Source organism: Cynocephalus volans, chromosome 5 (assembly GCF_027409185.1).
Source record: "Cynocephalus volans isolate mCynVol1 chromosome 5, mCynVol1.pri, whole genome shotgun sequence".
In the NCBI taxonomy this organism is placed as follows: Eukaryota; Metazoa; Chordata; class Mammalia; order Dermoptera; family Cynocephalidae; genus Cynocephalus; species Cynocephalus volans.
This window is the reverse complement of record NC_084464.1, coordinates 9,232,031-9,245,841: the sequence shown is the minus strand read 5'-3', so window position 1 is coordinate 9,245,841 and position 13,811 is coordinate 9,232,031. Positions and strand designations below refer to the sequence as shown.

Below are 13,811 nucleotides of genomic sequence, written 5' to 3'. Positions count from 1 at the left end.
GTGTTCCAGAAGGGAAGGAGAAAGGAAAAGGCATAGAAAACCTATTCATTGAAATTATAACAGAAAACTTCCCAGGTATAGGGAGAGACACGGACTTTCATAGCCAGGAGGCTCAAAGATCCCCAGATTTGTCCCCCCAAAATCCTCTCTAAGACACATTATAGTCAAACTGGCAAAGCTTAGAGACAAAGAGAGACCCTTCAAGAAACAAGAGAAAAACATCAAGTCACCTATAAGGAGCCCCTATCAGACTAACAGCAGACTTCTCAACAGAAACTCTATAGACCCCATGAAAATGGGATGATGTATTCAAAATACTAAAAGAAAAAAACTGCCAACCAAGAACATTGTACCAAGCAAGGGGATTCTTTAGAAATGAGGGAAAAATAGTGTATTTTCCAGGCAAACAAAAACTGTGGGAGTTCACCACCACATGACCAGCCCTACAAGAAATCCTCAAGGAACTCCTGCATCTGGAGTCTGAAAAATGATAGTCACTACCAAGAATACGAAAGAAGGAGTAAAACCCACTGGCAGAACAAAAATGCAAACAAGAAAAAGAAACTAAATCTTACCACTGCAAAAAACCATAATAACAATGTAATAATGCTCCTGTTTATTTCTGATTTCTGTAATTTCAGTCTTCTCTCTTTTTTTCTTGGTCAATCTAGATAAAAATTTGCCAATTTTGTTATCTTTTTAAAGAATCAACTTTTGGTTTGTTGATTTTCTCTATTGTTTTTAATTTCCTAATTCATATATTTCTGTTATAATCTTTTTATTTCCTACTTATACTTGCTTTTGGTTTAGCTTGTTCTTTTTCTATTTTCTTAAGGTAGAAGTTTACATTACTGATTTGAGATTTTTCTTATTTTTAATGTAGGTGTTTACAAGTATAAATTTTCCTCTAAGCACTGCATGAGCCCCACATCCTACAAATTTTTATATGTCGCACCTTGATTTTTATCTCAAAGTACTCTCCAATTTCCGTGTGATTTTTCTTTTTACCTATTGTTTATTTAGGAGAGTGCTATTTAATTTCCATACATTTGTGAATTTTCTAAATTTTCTTCTGTTATTATGGTCAGAGAACATATTTTCTATGATCTTAGTCTTTTTAAATGTATTAAGACTGTTTTATGGCCAGGGGGAAAAAAAGCAAAGCACACAGAAGTGGGAGGGAAGCAGCTGGGAGCAGAGACGAGCACTCAGCAGCAATAAAAGGCATAAAGGAATATAAGGAAACCTGAGTGGAACAGTAGCAGTGTCCATACAGTCACACATCTTACATTGCACGGATAAACTCGACCTCATGAAAGATCCTGCTCACAAACATATGAAATTAGTTATTTAGCAGCCAAGTAAAAAAATAAACTAGCATATTTTATCTGGCTGCCTGCTTTGAATCCTCCAAGAATGTCCTCGTTTAAAGAAAAGACTGTAGCTTTCTAGTTTGACATAATCCTTTTGTCTATTTTCGCTTTTGTTGCCTGTACTTTTGAGGTCATATCCAAAAAGATCATTGCCCACACCAATGTTATGAAGATTTCTCCCTATGTTTTCTTCTAGTAGTTTTATAGTTTCAGGTCTTACATTTAAAGCTCGACTCTGTTTTGAGTTGATTTTTTTTTTTTTGTATAGTGTGAGATAAGGGTCCACTTTCATTATTTTGCAAACGGATATCCAGTTTTCCCAACACCATTTATTGAAGAGACAATTAACAGATAGAAGAGACAACCTACAAATTTGGAAAAAGTATTTGCAAACCATACATATGCTAAATATCCAAAATACATGAAGAACTCAAACATCTCAATAGCAAGAGGAAAAATTACACAATTTAAAAATGGGCAAAGGACCTCAGTAGACATTTCTCAAAAGAAGACATACAAATGGCCAATAGGTATATGAAAAAATGTTCAACACCACTAATCAATAGGGAAATGCAAATTAAAACCAGAAGATATCACCTGACACCTATTAGAAGGGCTATCACCAAAAGGAGGAAAAATAACTGTTGGAGAGGATGTGGAAAAAAGGGACCCACTGTATACTGTTGGTGGGAATGTACATTAGTGTAATCATTATGGAAAACAGTATGGAGATTTTTCAAAAAATTAAGAATATACCCATCATATGATCCAGCAATTCCACTTCCGGGTATACATCCAAAATAATTGAGATCAGTAGGTGGAAGAGATATCTGCACTACCATGTTTATTGCAGCATTATTCATAGTGGTCAAGATATACATGTAGAATTAACCTAAGTGTCCACCAACAAATAAATGGATAAAGAAAATATGGTATATATAATAGGTACAATGAGCTGACCAGTTAGCTCAGTTGGCTAGAGCATGGCCTTATAATGCCAAGGTCAAGTGTTCAGATCCCCATACTGGTTAGCCGCAAAAAAAAAGTAAAGAAACGAAAATACACAGTGGAATACTGTTCAGCCTTTAAAAAGAAAAAAATCCTGTTATTTGCAATGACCTGGAGGACATTATGTTAAGAGGAATAAGTCAGACACAGAAAAAGAAATACTGCATGATCTCACTTACAGGTGGAATCTAAAAAATGTTGAACTCATATAAGTCGAGAGTAGAATAGTGATGCCAGAGGCTGGAGGTAGTGGGGACTGATGAGATGTTGGTCAAAGCATTCGAAGTTTTAGTTAAAGAGGAGGGATATAATTGGGAGATATGTTGCACAACATGGTGGCTATGGTTAAGAATAATGTAATTTATATTTCAAAATTGCTAAGAGAGTAAATTTTAAATGTTCACACCACAAGAAAAATGCTAGGTATTTGAGCTAATAGATGTGTTAATTAGCTTGATTTAATCATTCCATAATCTATGCATATATCAAAACATTACATTGGACCCCATAAATATATGCAATTATTATTTAACTAAAAAGAAAAGGAAGACTGAAGTTCCTGTGCCCACTCTGACCCCAATTTGTCCCATTCTGTTTCCATTCCAGCTCAAGAATGTAGGCCAAGGTATAACTAAAACTTCAGGGGTGCCAATGGTAATAATAGACTCCCCATTTCTAATGCACATTGTAGTTTACAAATCATTATCAAATGTTATCTGCATGTCAACAACCCTATGAACTAGGAATAATAAACTTTATATCCCATCCTCCATTTTATAGATGAAAAACTGGGGCTCAGAAGTTAAGCAACATACCCGAGATCATACAGCAAGTGGAAGAATTGGGACCCCAATCCAAGGTTTGCTAATTCTAGTACTTTTTTTTTTTTTTTTTTGGTGACTAGCTGCTAGTACGGGGATCAAACCCTAAATCTTAGTGTTATAAGCACCATGTTTTAACCAACAGAGCAAACTGGCCAGCCCTGAGTGCTCTTTGTAATACATTAGCTGTCTGAAGCAAAACACACCATGTAGCTGTAAGATGTGCTGCAGTGGAGAGTCTCTGTTGGCCGTCAGACTTCATACTACACTGCAGACCCCAGAACCGTTCTGCCAGTTTAAGTGAAGCAAATCACACCATGTAGCTGTAAGATGTGCTGCAGTGGAGAGTCTCTGTCGGCCGTCGGACTTTGTACTACACTGCAGACCCAGAACTGTCCTGCCAGTTTAAGTGAAGCAAATCACACCATGTAGCTGTAAGATGTGCTGCAGTGGAGAGCCTCTGTTGGCCGTCTGACTTCATACCACACTGCAGGCCCAGAACTTTCCTGCCAGTTTCAGATTCTCTCTTGAGTCATATGGAGAAGAGAGGGCAGATCAGATACTCTTTTGTTCCAAGGTCTTCTCTGACAACTCTTGGTCCTCCACCCATTCTTTAATGGCAGGATTTCTGTCTTTATTCATCTCTGCTCTGTGTACACTTTTCAGGTCACTTTATTTCTTCTCATCCTCTTAACTCTGATGGTATTTTGATGATCCATGAATCCATACCTCTTTAGGTGAAACTTACTACCTAGTCCTGAAGACTTGTATATCCAACTATTTATTGGATGATCTAAAATTTTAGTCTGGGCCTAAAATTTAACGTGGTAAAATTGCATTTGGCCTAAACCTGTTTTCATCCTATATTCCCATTCTCCCTGGATGCCACTCGCAGTGACTCTCAGACACCCAAGCTACAAAACCTGGAGGTCATTCTCGACTCCTCATCCCTAACAACAGATCTATCCCTAAGTCCCCTGGACTCCACGTTCTCTACATCTCTCTTATCTCTCCCTTCTTCCCATCTACAGTGACATTTGCCAGGGCAGTAAAATGCAACCCTGATCGTTCTGTTTCTACACTTAAAGTATTAGAATCTTCAGTTTTCTGCATCATCTAGTGTCCAGACACAATATATTCTCTGAAGTCCTCCACGGTTGATCTTCTGTCTACACCTACAGTTTCATTTACGCTGCTGCCTGTGTTCCATCTCCAGCTATGCAGACAGTCGCAGATATGCCTCTTCTCACACTGTTCCTTCCTCTGATAATGCATTCTTCTTTCTTCTTTACATGACATTTTTATTTAGTGATATAATTTAAGGTAATGCCCTTAATGTATTTCCATTATAGAATAAATAGCACTTTTACACTCTGCCCCGATATGTCTGTCTCCTCTTTTTCCTCATCCCACCAGTCACTAATGTCTTCCAAAGTGGATAACTAGTCTTATTTTATCTTTGCATTCCAAATGTCTAGAACAGTATTGACATTCCATAGGTGTTCAGTAAATCTTTAGTGAATTAGTGAATTGAATACCAACTTAGCCAGTTAGAGTTGTTACATAAACCATCTGATCAATATGTGACAGATATTACACCCACAGTCTTCTCAGCCTCCACATTTCATTCACATAGTTTAGAAATATCATTGTTCTGTTAAGGAACCATGTCCATGCAGAGCACAGTGCTAAAAATTTTAAGCAAGTTGGGCTCCATCTCCCAGTAAATAGATTCTTTCTCCAAGAGCTTACTCTTGGTTTTCAGATGGCACTTACTGATGAGAAAGCTGAGGGATTTTTCATAAACATTTGTGTAGAGTAGGACAGTCAACTCCAAGCCACATTTGTAACTCAGCAGAGAGGAAACGCTAGCACCTGTCAATTTCAAAAGAATGCCATGTTTCCACATGTTTTTTTTCCTATTATATACAACATTGGTAGTATGATTCTTCAGATACCAACTTCTTATTATTATAAAATTTATGAAAGTATGATTTCTAAAAAAAATCCATACAAGTCAGAGTACCTAGGTAAGCATTAAAGTAATTCTATATGGTTCTCATTCTGACTTCTCATCCTCTCACTGGAGAGTTGGGCTCCCAGACCTCCAGGACCCTGTCGTGGCCATCTGTGTCCCCCTGTTCCCTAGCACACGGCTCTCATCCACAATGATCACTGGCTGAGGGGACAGATCAATTCATGAAGTAATTCCTGAGAGCCATAAGAGGAAAGTCAAAAATCACCAGCCATAGCATGTTTTTTCAACTATCTGCCATTGGTTGAGATTGCAAAAGATATCTCTACAATTTCTTTTAGTTAAGTGATTCTAATTTTGCTGAACACTGTAATTTCTTATGATGCACATAAAGACCAAAACACTAATATGATGGCATGTAGGAGGGAGGAAGAATCAATCTCATTCACACTGACGTCCAGGCAGATTTCCATGTCCATTTACAAGGAAAGGAATGACTTTGTTTCAACTAAGCTCTCATTAGACTTAAACTCTTTTATTTCCTCGATGTTTTATTTTGAAATTTTTCAAACCTACAAAAATGCTGAAATATTATAATGAACACTCACCTAGTAAACCAATTTTCAATATTTTGGTGTTGGTGTTTTGCTTTATATCTCTCCCAAATATTTGTGTGTGTCTATATGCATATTTGAAATTTTTTGTCAACTGTTTGAAAGCAAGTTGCAAAATAACTCTCCCTAAATTTCTCATGATGTATCTCCTAACAGCAAGGCCATCCTCCTTCACAACCACAGTGTGATTGTCACTCATATCGTCACTCATACTCAGTAAGTGGAATAGCACACGAAATATTTTCATATATAAGTCCACATTTAAATTTTCCTAATTGTCATCAAAATGTTGTTTATAGCTCTGTGTGTGTGCGCGTGTGTGCGTGTGCGTGTGCGTGTATGTGTGTGTGCGTGTGTGTGTGTTTGGTATCCAGAATCCAATCAAGGACACAGCTTTTAAAGGTCATGTCTCTCTTTAGTCCCCTTAAACCTAGGAAAGTCCCCTATCTTTTATTGTCTTTCATGACATTGATATTATTGAAGAATCTGGCTGATTGTGTTGCAGATATAGAATGTTTCGTGATCTGAATTTTTCTACTCTCCCTTCATGATTATATTCAGGTTAAACATTCTTTGAAAGAATACCACATGGGTGATGGTATATACTTTCCATTAGGTTGCACCAGGAGACACATAATGAGTTTACCCATTTATGACCATGAGCTCATCTCTTCTTATCCTTGTAAAGGAAACTTCTTCCCCTTTGTATTCAATCCATAATCTGTGGGTAATACCTTGAGACTATGTGAATATCCTGTTCCCCCACAAACTTTTACCTAATGGGCTTTATATGCATTGATAATCCTTGCTGGAATCAATTATTTTAGAGTAGGTTGAAGAATGGTGATTTTTAAGAATTCTATCATGATTTTAAATTTGTAAGCTGGCATTCTTCTGTGTAGAAGAGCTCCCCCTAGCCCCTCTCTTTTTAATATCCCTATATACGCACTTTTTTTGTATATTCCCAGCTTTAATACATTATTACCATTCTTTCTGGGGCTGCTTGACTTGCCCTATTTGGCTTGTTGGATCCTCTTCAAGGCGGTCCCTGTGTCCTTTCAGCATATACCCATCATTCTTTGTGTACATTTTTGCTTTTTGATACAACAGTATGTTCCAGGCTTACCTTCTAGTTTTTCCTGCTCCAGACATGGAGTCAGCCATATCTCAATGGAGCACTGATTCCTTTAAAAGGGCAATGGAATTTGGAAACCAAAATCTGTTGGTATGCTTACTGCTTCAATTTAAATTTCTTAAAAACAGAGAAAGTGTCTGGTTTTGCTCTGTCTTGTATCACCAGTGCCTAAGCATAAGATCTCATACAGTGTAAGTGCACAATAAACGTGTTAAATGCTGACATTCCAAGAAATGGATACCTGCAATAATTACATGTGTTTTTTAAGGGTATTTGAATTTGGAATATCTTTCATCTCCAGTATCTCTGATCGCAGTTTATTATGTGACCTTGGTAACCATATATTTAGACTTGTAATAGAATCTTAAACGAGCTCTCTCTTTCCTCTTATGAACACAGATTTGTTCATAAGTATGCTCTTACCTTTAGGAGATTTCTTTGATGATTAGATATGAATAAACATATCTATACAAAGAGTCATTATATATGCAGCATAAATCAGGTAAAAGAAATTTGGGATTCATCTTAAATATTTTTCCCCAAGTTTACAAATTACACCATTTTGGGGTAGCCCATTTCTTAGCCGTCTGCTGACTCTCAGTGTGTCCAGATACAAGTGCAAGAGTGATATCTGTATTTCCCCACTTTAAAATGAGCTGGGTTCTTATTTTCACTGCTGCCCTGGCTGCTGTGACTATAGACTTCATTTCTACCAAATGTTGAAATCATTTTAAAATAGGAATTAAGATTTTTTGCTCACTCTACTTATTTTTTCCTTAACTTACATCCAGTTCCAAGGAGATGAATTAAATGGCTTACTAATTTTTTCTTCTTTCAAAAAGCTACAATTTTCCAAAATGGCAGACTGCCATTTAAAGCAGAGTTGTTAGGCATCTCTCTTGTGGATTTAAACTGTGGCTGCTGGCTAAAAGCTGAAAGGGCCATTTTTCAAGCAGCACTTAAGTTTAGGAGCCAAGAGGGTCCTAAAATCTAAAGTGTTTCTACTTTTACCGAGAGAAAAAAGTTAATTTTTTTTAACCAGGAGAGAGTAGATGTTTTTACTAGTTTTTCTCTTTCACAGTCATCGTAATTAAGAAAATCATCAAAGAGCTCTGACTAGAATATATTGGCATAGCAATATATTTTTCCAAAAATGTCACCAGTTCACAATCCACCTTTCATTATTTCTATCTTAAGCCCACCTGGGGATGCTTCTAACATGCATCTTTTATGAGTTTGATTATGAAAGTGACATTTAACATAAATTTTCAATAAATAAATATCATGCATTTTAATTAAATGCTTGTAAAGGCCTTTATTTGTAAGCCAACAAAATGTACATTACTGATGTTATAAAAAGCATTTGGTTTACATAGGAAAGGTACAGAACATTATGCTAAAATAATGTATTTTAAATAATGTTTTTGCTATAATTTATCACCTATAACAGTGAAGGTGACTTCCTAGGACATCAACACGTTATAAAAGGAGAAAAGAAGCCTCAACTCTCTCTAAAGAAAACATAGATATGACTGTGATTTTAGGGCAAATATCCTGAAGCGATGCCATAGGGTTGAAGGATTTAAAGAAATCATTGGACAAGTATGTAATTTATAAATAACAAATTCCATTAAGTCTTCCTTGATAACTTAGCCATTCCTGGCCATGTGATTTCAGGCGTTGTCTGCGCAGATGGCTCATGTTGAGAAAGCCCTCATTGATATTGTCAAGGAACTTCTCTCTGGGTTCAAGTTTCATCAAACAGGACCCCTTCTAATGGCATTTGTCCTGGGACTATTTTTTCTAACCCCACATCTTTCTATATATGCTTTAAAAAATTCTAGCAGACAGCAGTCAGCAAGAATTAATTGACTACCAACAGGGTGCAGAGCATCGTACCAGGCCGCCCCTGTTACTTTGATGCTCCTTTTTTATTGCTAACAATGAGACTGGCCTGTCTTTGCTTTCAACTGCCTGCACTTTGCAAGTGCTGGAGGGTCAGACACTTCCCATGTAAAGAAAATTTACTTTGAGCCTTAATTATAATCAATGGGATCACTTGACTGAAGGTTGAAATTTATCATCACGATTTGTTGAAATGAGATAATGCTTATTCATTATACTTAGTCAATTTAGCTCTCTAAAAGTCAGCCAAGCACATGGTATGTTTTCATGATTTTAAAAAAATTATGTAAAGAAGATTGTGGTTGAATTATTTTCTGTGAGGCATGGATATTATAAGAAGCAAACACTCTGGGAATTAAACACGAAACTTCTAACGATAACTCCAACGGAAATGCTACCATTCATGCCCAGAGATATTTCATCCGTTATTCATTCGGCATTCTATGTAAGAAAAAAGAATTGTTAATAATTAAAAGGCCTCACTGATGGTTAATTACTAATTGCTAATCAATTGATAAGAGATTGGTTAATAAATAATGGTCTAGCATGCAGCCATTTAAAAATAACCTCGTGGCCGCGCGCTGCTGCCGAGTCGGCGCCGGTTCTGGAAACTGCCTCCCGGTGGCGCGAGCCCGCAGCTCCCGAGCCTGCTCTTCTGGCGGCCGCGGCAGGAGGCTGCGGAGGCGAGCGGGCGGCCGCTCCACGGAGAGCGGCGGTCGCCCGAGCAGAGGCGGCGCTCTCATCTCGGCCCCCGGGCCCCCGTGACCGGCACCCGCGTTCTGCACCGCGTCGGAGCGGCCGCCGGCTCCGGGACTGACCGGCTTCGCTGCCCCTCCGGGTGCCGCCGCGTCGCCTCGCCTGCCAGCGCGCCAGGCGCCCCTGCGCCCCGACTCGCCCTCGCCCGCGCCCCTACTCCCCGGCGGGGTGGCGGCGGCCGGAGCAGCAGCGGCAGCAGGCGCCGGCCTCTGTGATGAAGTTCAAGCCCAGGCAGATGCGGACCTATGACCGCCAGGGCTTCCAGAAGCGGGCGGCGCGCCAGTGCTTCCGGAGCGAGCAGGAGGACGAGGCGCTGCTGGTGAGCGGCAGTCGGTGCCCCGACCAGTGGGTGGTCCCAGGAGGAGGAATGGAGCCCGAGGAGGGGCCTGGCGGCGCCGCCGTGGGGGAGGTTTATGAGGAGGCTGGAGTCAAAGGAAAATGAGGCAGGCTCCTGGGCATTTTTGAGAACCAAGACCGAAAGCACAGAACAGGCACTGAAATATTAGAAGATTGGGAAGATTCTGTTAATATAGGAAGAGAGAGTGGTTCAAAGTAGAAGATGCAATCAAAGTTCTCCAGTGTCATAAACCTGTACATGCAGAATATCTGGAAAAACTGAAGCTGGGTTGTTCCCCAACCAATGGAAATACCACAGGTCCCTTCCCTTCCAGATAATAACACCTTGTTTGTAACTGCTGCACAGACCTCTGGGTTGCCCTCTAGTATAAGACAGAGAGAACTGGAAAGACACCCCCCCCCCCCCCCCCGTGTGCAGTCTCATGGGGAGAGACTTATTTTCCTTGGTAAACATCTGAATGAAGCTTGCAAATTGTCTGAATTTTCCATGCAGGGTTTTCAAAGAATTTGCATGTTTTTCAGATGCTTTCAAAAAAAAATTTTTTTTAAGTGTAAACTATTTTAATAAGCCAAAGCCATGTGGAATTTTTTGTTAGATGCCTTAACTATTCCCCACCCCCAACCATATATTCTTGGTTATCAATTTTTTGCAGCATTTTTTCAGTTTTTTGTCCATTTGACATCAGTCTGGTTTCTTTTGTCAGATCAGATTGCTTCTGGGTCAATTTTCCCTCTAAATTGTTTTCTCATTAATAGCATTAATGTATTATTCATCAAATCCTTCTGAGGTAGGAATTAATGAACAATATTCTTGGTATTAAAGAGAGCCATCCATCCTAAAACTTTTTATAGGATGACAATTTTAACTTATAAATTGCAGATTGGGGCTATATCTGTTTGGTCCAATAACTGTTTTGACAAAGAAGTTAATTTGCTATTTTGGGGAATTTGTCAACTCATATGTCTGAATTTTTGCAACTCATATTATGTCACTAACTGTTTGATATGGATATTTCCCCTATACAATAGTAGTTTAACATGAAGTATACTTCTATAGAGTTGATGATTTTTAGGGAAATACTGTTCACAAAATGCACGTAGTAAATGCATCTTATCATGAAGACTATATTCATGGAATTTTATTTAGCATGCTCAGTTGCCAATTCCCTTTATCAATAATCTCTTTTTACATAGAATATCTTGGAGCCATATTTTCCTCAATGTGAATTGCTTTTAAAACATTTTCAGTTTTTTAATTTAGTGACACCTCTTCAGTTAAACTCTCTTGTTTACCAGTAACCACAAATTTGGAGTCTAACCTTAAATGCCAGTCAGTGATGACTGCATCACCGCTGTGTAAAGTGGCCTTCTTGCTGTTCAGACTTAAGACTGTTAGGGTACCGTAGAATGTCTCCTTTTCTAGGTTGTCCGTAGGTACTATTTGTCACATAACTAACTTTTGGGGTAGTAGGACATACCTGAATGAAGAATTATTTTGTCTTATACTTGTCTTTATACTCACCTAAAATCAAGAATCCCATCTAAAACACATAGGTACCTTGTCTGAAAACTCCTGTACCTCCCCAACCAGGTCAGAAATGAGGTGGGAGGAAAATCTTTGACTAAAATGTGGGGAAGGAGAGAGTGAAAGATCATTTTTAAAGTAGACTTTAGCCTTTTGTAAATATTATAACTGGTGCGTATAAAGCAGAAAATAAGTATAGTTAAAACATTTGTTCTACAAGTTGTTAACCTTTAAAAATACAATTGCTGCTAAAAATAGAATGCTGTTACACTTAAGGAAAATTGGTGCCATTTTGAAAATGAGATCTTATGCCATAAATGCAGCTGAACTAAATATAAACATTAGTTCACAAATTAATTGTCAAAGGAATGAGTAAAGTACAAAACTTTTAACCAATGACATTTCATTCTAAATTATATAGTGTGATCAAACATGATCGCCCAGAATTTTTATATTTTTCTTTGTACAGAGGTTATGTATTCTGGGTATTTTTTAAAAAGGAAACATTTTAAATCCCACAAATTGACACTTTAGTCTTCAGTGGACTAAGATTTTTTTTCTTAGTAATATCTGAAGTTTCTTTAAATTATATACTTAACATAGCAGAGAAACTGGATTGTTTTTGTATATAAGACTGCTTCTACCTGAAATGCTGTCACAAGTACTTGGGGAGGTGTATCTTGTACATGATGTTCTTAGAGGTAATAATGCATGAACTTGTTTTATAAACTCTTGGACTATGTATTTGACATGTAAAATATGTACAGTATTAATGTCAACCGTCTCTTAAAGTTAGCCTATAAATACCGTATAATTTTCTTTGGTCAGAAACATTTGGACTATGTAGTGCCACTTGGGTCAGGATTTTCTTCAGTGCCATTTAGCAAACCAACTGTCCTTAGTCTATGCAACTAGCAAATGTTTGTGTAATGCAACAGAATACAGTTTTCACTTTAAATTTCACATGAAGCATTCTTCACTATTCTTCTGTAACCCACTCTAGCAAAATTAGAGGAAAAGCCCTAAGAAGATTTATTTCTATTAAGAGAAAAAGCCAATGTTTTCAGGCTAAGTAGTTGAATCTACTAAAAATAAGTGTCTACTATCTCAACCTTCCAAAGTCTGTGAGTGTTGGGACTGTTATTTGTGCTTTTTTGTGAGTTAGTTTAATAAAATCGGGCAGCTAAAATTTTCAGTTCCATGTGCCTCCTAAATAAAAAACAAAATACTTATTATAAATTGACTTACAAAAGTAGAAACTGTCCTGCATGTTGCTGTTTGGGTTTTTTTTTTTTTTTTTTTTTGTAAACAGATGACATTTCCAGCCAGCCACATCCAATTTTCTGTCAATCACACTCTTGTATAAGGCAGCAGAACTGAAGGGAAGAAATGATTGTTGTACACACTGAATTGCTTTGCATGGTCTCATTTGAAATAACTGGTGTAAGAATCTTGACCTTTTTTTATATTTGGAAACATCAAATAAAAATAGAAATAGATGATAAAAATAAAATAAAAAAATAACCTTGTGTGAACTGACTTGTTTAGGATACATTGTCTAATGAAAAAATGCAATTTATTGAATAGTTTGGTCTCACTTCTGTTATTATCTATATGTATAATGTAATTATGACATATTTTAAAGCTGAAATCTAATCTACAATCAGTACATATACATAAAACAGATCACATGTACTTTCCATGAATACACATACATACATATACATACATACCCATAATGACTATGTATTATTTTCATAATAAAATGAAAAAAACTATAAAGATTTTTTAAAATAGTGATATGGTAAAATACTGACAATATATTAGCTGAGAGAAAATATTATAAAGCAACACACATGTTATGATCTCAATGTCATAAAAGAAATGTGTGTAGGGGGATGCATGTGACACATGTAGTTGCATAGAAAAAACTGAAAGTCACCAAAATATGGAAGGTGTCTACTTCTGGAAGGTAGGGTATGGTTGATTGTTTTTCTTCTTTGTTATTTTCTTCATTATCTTGTTCTTTATTTTCCAAAGCTTCTCTAATAAACATCAATCACGTTATAATCAGAAATGTTACACATTTTAAAGAAAAAACTATGCACAAGGGAGTTTGTTGCAACATTGTTTGTAATGGCCAAAAAAGTTCGTGGAAAAATAAAAATAAAAGATAACACGATCTTTCCACGAACTTTTTGACGGTACCCTTGTACATGTATTTATCATATACAATACACACACAGTGCATGATTCAATTAACAGTCAAATATGCTAGGACTGAAATGCTATATTCTTCTTGCCCTGCAAACCTGACTTTCCCCTTCCTAATCTCAGGAGTG

At 37.3% G+C, this 13,811-nt stretch overlaps 1 pseudogene; it reads left to right on the top strand.

Moving 5' to 3' along the window:
* The first annotated feature begins 9,801 nt into the window (after window positions 1–9,801).
* LOC134378677 (diphosphoinositol polyphosphate phosphohydrolase 2-like) lies at window positions 9,802–10,315 on the top strand (annotated as a pseudogene).
* The last annotated feature ends 3,496 nt before the right edge of the window (window positions 10,316–13,811 follow it).